The sequence below is a fragment of the Pipistrellus hanaki genome (assembly GCF_964339955.1).
Source record: "Pipistrellus hanaki genome assembly, chromosome: X".
Taxonomy (NCBI): Eukaryota; Metazoa; Chordata; class Mammalia; order Chiroptera; family Vespertilionidae; genus Pipistrellus; species Pipistrellus hanaki.
This window is the reverse complement of record NC_140524.1, coordinates 100,026,459-100,032,974: the sequence shown is the minus strand read 5'-3', so window position 1 is coordinate 100,032,974 and position 6,516 is coordinate 100,026,459. Positions and strand designations below refer to the sequence as shown.

Here is a 6,516-nt window from a genome sequence, read left to right as displayed (position 1 = left end):
TGCCGTTAGTTAAGGATTATACAATTGGAAGGTAGTGGGGACAGGTCTCTAGACACAAAGGAGTGGCCATTTGGGACAGAATTATTTAGGGAAGGAGGAGCAAGGTGCCAGAAGTCTGGCCTAGGCCCTTGGTAGTAGGTGTTCCAGCAGCTTTGAGGCTGCTTCTGGAGCATTTTAAGATGGCACAGCTCAGAGGCACACTCCGCTGCTGTGCTTGGTCTCCCAAGACCCAGCACTTGACCACATAGTTGTGTCCAACACAATGGTGCCAGGCTGCAGAGGTTGGAAGAGGGCCAAATTCTGGGTCACACACTGTTCACCAACCATGTCAACTTTGGTTTGTCTTTTGGTTTTACGAATTGCAAGCTCCTCAGATACATGGTGCCCTTGCCGGAGGCCATGTCCCTAAAATGGATGTCCACTCCCTGCCTTGTACAGCCAGGACTCCGGAAAGGGCCCTGCCCAGAGGAGATGTCACAAAGGCTTCACCTGTTCCTCGTAGCCCTATGTTTGGGGCATTCCTGTGGTTATGGCTTCTGACCAGTCAGTCCCCTTACTGTCTCACTCTCTTAGTAGATGTACCCTTCCCAGCTGGCTGATTCTCTCCCCTGGTTCTCACTGTGGATTTGAGACTGTTGATTTCTTGTTTCCGCAACATCTGGGGCATAAAACAAATAGAAGCATTTCCATTATTCGCCTGCAGAAATAATTAGTTGCTTGAGGCTGCTCTGGATAGCAGACTTATATACAGCATGCCAGCCACCTAATCTGTCATTATCTCAAGTGCTGCCTTCCCTGGCGCCAGCAATCCTGTTAGTACCTTTATCATCTCCTCTGTCACCCTTCGGTTCTTCCAGTCTTTTCTGTTTCCCTCAGGACTAGTTAAGACAGATGCTAATGTGTTGGTGAGGTTTGGAAAACAACACTTTTCATAGCAATGGTTTGAGCTAATGGTGTTGTTCATCTCAAAAATGTTTTACAAACATTAATTAAGCTGCTAACTCCCTGGTGGGCTTAGGCCAGGAGAACGATCAGTCACGGAGCAGGGTTTCTGTTTCTCCCTCAAGCCACAGAGAGTCAAGGAAAGAAGGCCTGGAACTCCCCTCCCCCCACCCAACAGCTCTTTTCTTGGAGGGTTTAACGTGCCTTTAGAAGGTTCCTGAAAATCAGAAAATGAAGGCTTTTGTGATGTTTCATAAAATGAAGCCCTTTGGAATGTTTATTAAGTGAAGTCTACCCAGGAAAAGCCACCTGTCAAAAAGCATCCTTTGTCCATTGTTATTGAAGAATATACATCCATTGAGTTCATGCAATAGGAAAACAGAATAAACTGAGTCTAAATTCAATAAGACAATACTTAGTTTTCAATAGGAAGAGGGAAAAAAACAGAAAACAAAACCCTAGCAGGTGTGAGTAGGAAGAAGGAAGGATATGAGAGAATAGAGGAGATCCCCAAAAGCAGTCTTGCCATTTCCTCATTCTGATGCAGAAATCCAAACAGAAAAGCTTTAGAAGAAACACCTGGAAAAACAGTATCTCCGCATTCAAAATGCAGAAAGGCAGGCTAAGGCTAATGGTAGTGACATTCATTCATGGCCATTTTCATGTAAATCAATGGTTCTCAATCAGGGGACATTTTGCCTCCCAGGGGACATTTGACAATATCTGGAAATGAGATATTTTGGGTTGTCACAACTGCAGGGAGGGCACAGGTGGAGTTATACTGGCATCTAGTTTGTGGAGGTCAGGGACGCTACCATACACACCCTACAATGACCCAGCCACAATATCCCTGGTGCCAAGGTGGAGGAACCCTGCTCTAAATCAGTACCTTGTCAGAGAGGTGTCTCCAAATCCAGGTGGAGTGAGTGACATAGTGAGATACCATCTATGAGGTTGACCCCAACCCCACACACCCCCAACTCCAAGCAGTCTCAGCATACTGGTATCTCCTTTGGCTTGCTCTGGGACACCTTCAGTAGGCCTGGGAACCCCGTCTGCGTGCACAGTCTAAACTCGAATGTGTTCCTAGCTGCTGCACTTGATTCTCTCAGAAGGTAATAGCCATACTTTTATTTTGGAATGACCCAGGCTCCTTTGAATTAGGAAGGCATGCACACTTCAACTCAAATAGATGGGCCAGTTCATTTCATTGGAGTACGAACAAAGTCAAGTGCCCGATCGAGGAAAGACCCCTCTGCTGAAACCTCTGCAGCACCTCAAGTTAACTGGTCCATGCTGAGAATGTTGAGAAGGGAGAGGCTCTGAATTCTTCTTCTCCCTTGTCACAGAATCATCCTTTGACTCACTTCTGGCATTCTGCCTAAACAGTCATGTGTTGAAGTCTAGAGACATTGCAGAAAAGGGGCACTTAGGGCAAAGAAAAAAGATATAACAATCTGCTTGAGCATGGAGCCTCTTTTTGTTGTTGTTAATTCTTACCCTAGGTTGTTTTTTCATTATTTTTAGCGAGGGGGAGAGACACAGACATGGATATGTGAGACACACACCAATTGGTTGCTTCCCGTACAGCCCTGCGACAAGCACTGGGGAGGAGCCTGCAACCAAGGTACAAGCCTTTGACTGGAATCGAATCCAAGACCCTTCAGTCCTCAGGCCGATGCTCTATCCACTGAGCCAAACCGGCTAGGGCAGAACCTCTCTTATCTACAAATGTTGCTATGCAGCAAAAATATTGAGACATGGTCATTTCAGCCAAAATTACATTCAAGTTAAAAAAGACCTGGTGCCGAAACCGGTTTGGCTCAGTGGTAGAGCGTCGGTCTGCGGACTGAAAGGTCTGATTCCGGTCAAGGGCATGTACTTTGGTTGCGGGCACATCCTCGGTGGGGGGTGTGCAGGAGGCGACTGGTCGATGTTTCTCTCTCATCGACGTTTCTGGCTCTCTATCTCTCTCCCTTCCTCTCTGTAAAAAATCAATAAAATATATTTTAAAAATAAAAATAAATAAATAAAAAAGACCTGGAAACCATCCCTGTTTATTTTCATTACAGTCAAAACTTGTATACTATCTAAAATACAAAGACTACTAGAACAGAATTCCAGTCTTTGAGTTCAGTTAAGAGGGAGATAGATAATACAGCTGTCTGACACAGAAAGTAGAAGAGAGGTCAGGGACTGGAGGGGGCGGGGGGAGATGGGAAGATACTGCTTCATGGTTACAGTCTCTCTGGGGGGATTAAAAAGTTTTGGAAACTACATAATGGCTCAGTATATATTCCTGATAACCTATAATTAAGTCACTAGTTCCTTCCCAGACACTGGTCTTGCAGAACCTGTTACTGTGAACAATGTACTGCCCAGAGGGAAGGTTATTAACGCTGGTGCCAGGCCAGACCATCAGATATGGCCTGGTGACCCCCAACACCTGGGGGCCTTCTTGCAAAACCTGCGAAAAGGACCAGAAGCATAATCCGTATTTGCGGGACAAAGACCACCGGGAGATATAAAGGCAGCCAATGCATGTCCCTTCGCTCAGATTTGGAAGGCTGTTCCCTGAGTCGGCCAGTGTATTAAACAGTGTTGCTTCTCTTCTTTGAAGCGCGGTTTTCTTTGGTCTTCTGCAACACCACAAGCATTGCAGATCCATTTACTAAGAACATGTGCCAGGAGCTTGCGGGAATAATGGTGAAGGAGTCAGCTCCGAGCTCAGGTGGGGATAGCAGAGCAAAATCAAGATTTGCTAGGAGGAAAGGAGAAACAGGAAACAGATACTTCGCAAGGCAGCACCTAATGCATTTCCCCAGATCTGTGAACTGTTTAATGTTCAGATTTGCAAACCTGATAATTGGGCACAAGTAAAATCTAACACTCAGCTCTACCATCTGTTGCTGACATAACAATTTTACATAATATGAAAATGCCAGATGGAAGCCACACATTAACTGTGTCCAAGATGTTTTATGCTCACAGCATGCACGGAATAAGAGAAATAGCTTTGTTCCATACACTGTTGCTCTCGTTCTTCTCCAGTTATGATTCTGGCCATTGCTGACGAAGGACAACCCCAGGGCTTCCTATCACTTTTGTTCCCTTGATGGTTGGAAAGCTACATGTCCTGGTGGTCCGGGAATCTCTATCCAGGACAGACTTAGAAGCTATAGTTTATTTAGAGCCCATAGGGGCTGCGAAGAGGAAGGCATACATATTGAAACTGTGTTTGCAAGGCCCATTCACACTTTTGAGCTTAGAATCCATATCATGGAAGATAAGAATAGTAAAGTTTTCCAAAGATGTTTTTATTTGTACTGCATGTAAGACTGAGAAAATATCAATTGCTCATATCATTGAACGGGAAGTAAACGAGTAGCTGTTGCTTTGAAGCAAAGGTCTTGGAAAATGTTCTATGGGGAATGTTTCTACCATAAACTTTTTACCAGCTGAAAGAACTTTATAAAGTACAGGCAACAATTTTTCCATTTTTATTATAAAAAGCTTCAAATATATATTAACAGAGAGAGCAATATAAGAGACACCTACATGCTCAAAACTTGGATATAAACATTTTGATGTTTTTCATCTTAAAAAAAAAAAAATATATATATATATATATATATATATATATATATATATATATATATATATATATATATATATATATATATTAGAGGGGAAGGGAGAGGAAGAGAGAGATAGAAACATCAATGATGAGAGAGAATCATTGATTGGCTGCCTTCTGCACACCCCCAACTGGGGACCCAGACTGCAACCCAGGCATGTGCCCTGACCAGGGAATCAAACTGTGACCTCCTGGTTCATAGGTCAATGCTCAACCACTGAGCCACCCTGGCTGGGCTCCATCTCCTCATGTATTCCTTTCATCTTTCTCTAGAGATCACCCTTATCTGGTGTCAGTCTTCTGCATATTTCATACTACCACCATATGTGCACGTGTCCATAATAAGACTTTGGTTTTGAAAATGGCATCATAGGAGGTGTCATTCAGCAGCTTACCTTTTTATTTTAATGAGTTTTTACCCTTGTTTGCTCTACTTCCCTCTTTTGAACTGCTCTATAATACCCCATTGCTGAATGTAGTACAATCTACTCACCTGCTCTTCTGCTGATGAACACTTATTTCCAATTTTCACCGTCACAGCAATGCTGCAGAGAACAATCTGGTGTTATTCTGTACGTGCGTGTCAGAGAACTCCTCTAGGTCACAGATCCACAAAGTAGAATGAGAAATTCCATTCCATCATGACTTACCAAGTAACATCTACAGCCGTAATGTACGCAAGTTCCTTTTTCTTCCTTTTGCTAATCTGTTAGCTGTGAGGTGGCATTTTCCTGATAGAGAAATTACAGCAACTTTCCATTTATTTGACATTCAGGCTTCCTCTTCTGTGAATTTGCTTCTTGGTATATTCTGCCCATTTGCGGGTATTTGTCATTTTCTTGCTGAACTGTGAAATTTTTACATATTTTAGATACTAACAGTTGAGTGTATGCATTGCAAATATCTTCTTCCTGTCTGAGACTTGTCTTTTAAATGTTGTTGATGGAGTTTTGTTGTTGCATTATAATTTCAGTGTGGCTGCATTTGTCTATCTTTTCCTTAGTGAAGAGGTGTGCTTTCTTGTGCTTGCCTATGGAATCCTCCAAAGATGAAATAGTATAAAGGATTTTCCTTTCTTTTCCTCCAGAAATAGCCGTGGTTTCTTTTGACACTGAGATATTTAGTCTTCTGGAATGTATTTTTGGGAGGTGTAAGATAGTGACTTCATTTTCTTTCTGGACAGATAACTGATTTTCCCAGACTCGTGCTTGCCTCGTTCAGACTTTCCGCACTGATCTGTAGGCGCTTCTCTTTCCCACATCTGATCTTGCCATATGCCTGTGTCTGCTTTGTCCAACTCCAATAGTGCGCTGTCCACATTCCTATATCTTTTGAACAAGCCCCGATATCTGGTAGAGCAAGCTCTCTGGCTGTGGCTTAGCTCTCATGATGGTTGATTTTATGAGTCATCTTGACTGGGCCATAGGGTGCCCAGATTAAACATTATTTCCTAGTGTGTCTGTGAGGGTGTTTCTGGATAAGATTAGCATTTGAATTGACAGATTTAGTACAATAAATTGCCCTCCCCATTGTGCTTGGGCATCACCTAATGCAATTGAGGGCCTAAATAGAACAAAAAACAGAAAGGGTTTGTTCTGCCCTGGGACTTGGGTTTCACCATCAGCTCCTCTGGTTCTGAGGACTGGAATCGCACCAATGGCATTCCTGAGTCTCCAGCTTGCAGGCAACAGATCATGGGACTCCTCAGCTTCCATATTCCTGTGAGCCAATTCCCAATTCCTCATAATAAATCATCTTTTGCATCCCACTGGTCCTGTTTCTCTGGAGAATCCTGACTATTGTAGTCTCCTTTCTGTCCTATGCAAATGTTGAAGTCAGCTTATCAAATTCCATTGAAAACCCTGTTGGAATTTTTATTTTAATTCCATTGCCATTTACGCATAATTTGGGGACAAGTGTCATCTTCCTGGTCTTGT

At 43.2% G+C, this 6,516-nt stretch overlaps 1 long non-coding RNA gene across 1 annotated transcript; it reads right to left on the bottom strand.

Moving 5' to 3' along the window:
• Window positions 1–223: 223 nt before the first annotated feature.
• On the bottom strand, window positions 224–5,864 carry LOC311614978. Its single transcript, XR_014793724.1, has 3 exons — window positions 5,230–5,864; window positions 5,073–5,124; window positions 224–658 (listed from the first exon to the last, which is right to left on the bottom strand). It is a non-coding gene; the product is annotated as an uncharacterized lncRNA (long non-coding RNA).
• Between the last annotated feature and the right edge of the window lie 652 nt (window positions 5,865–6,516).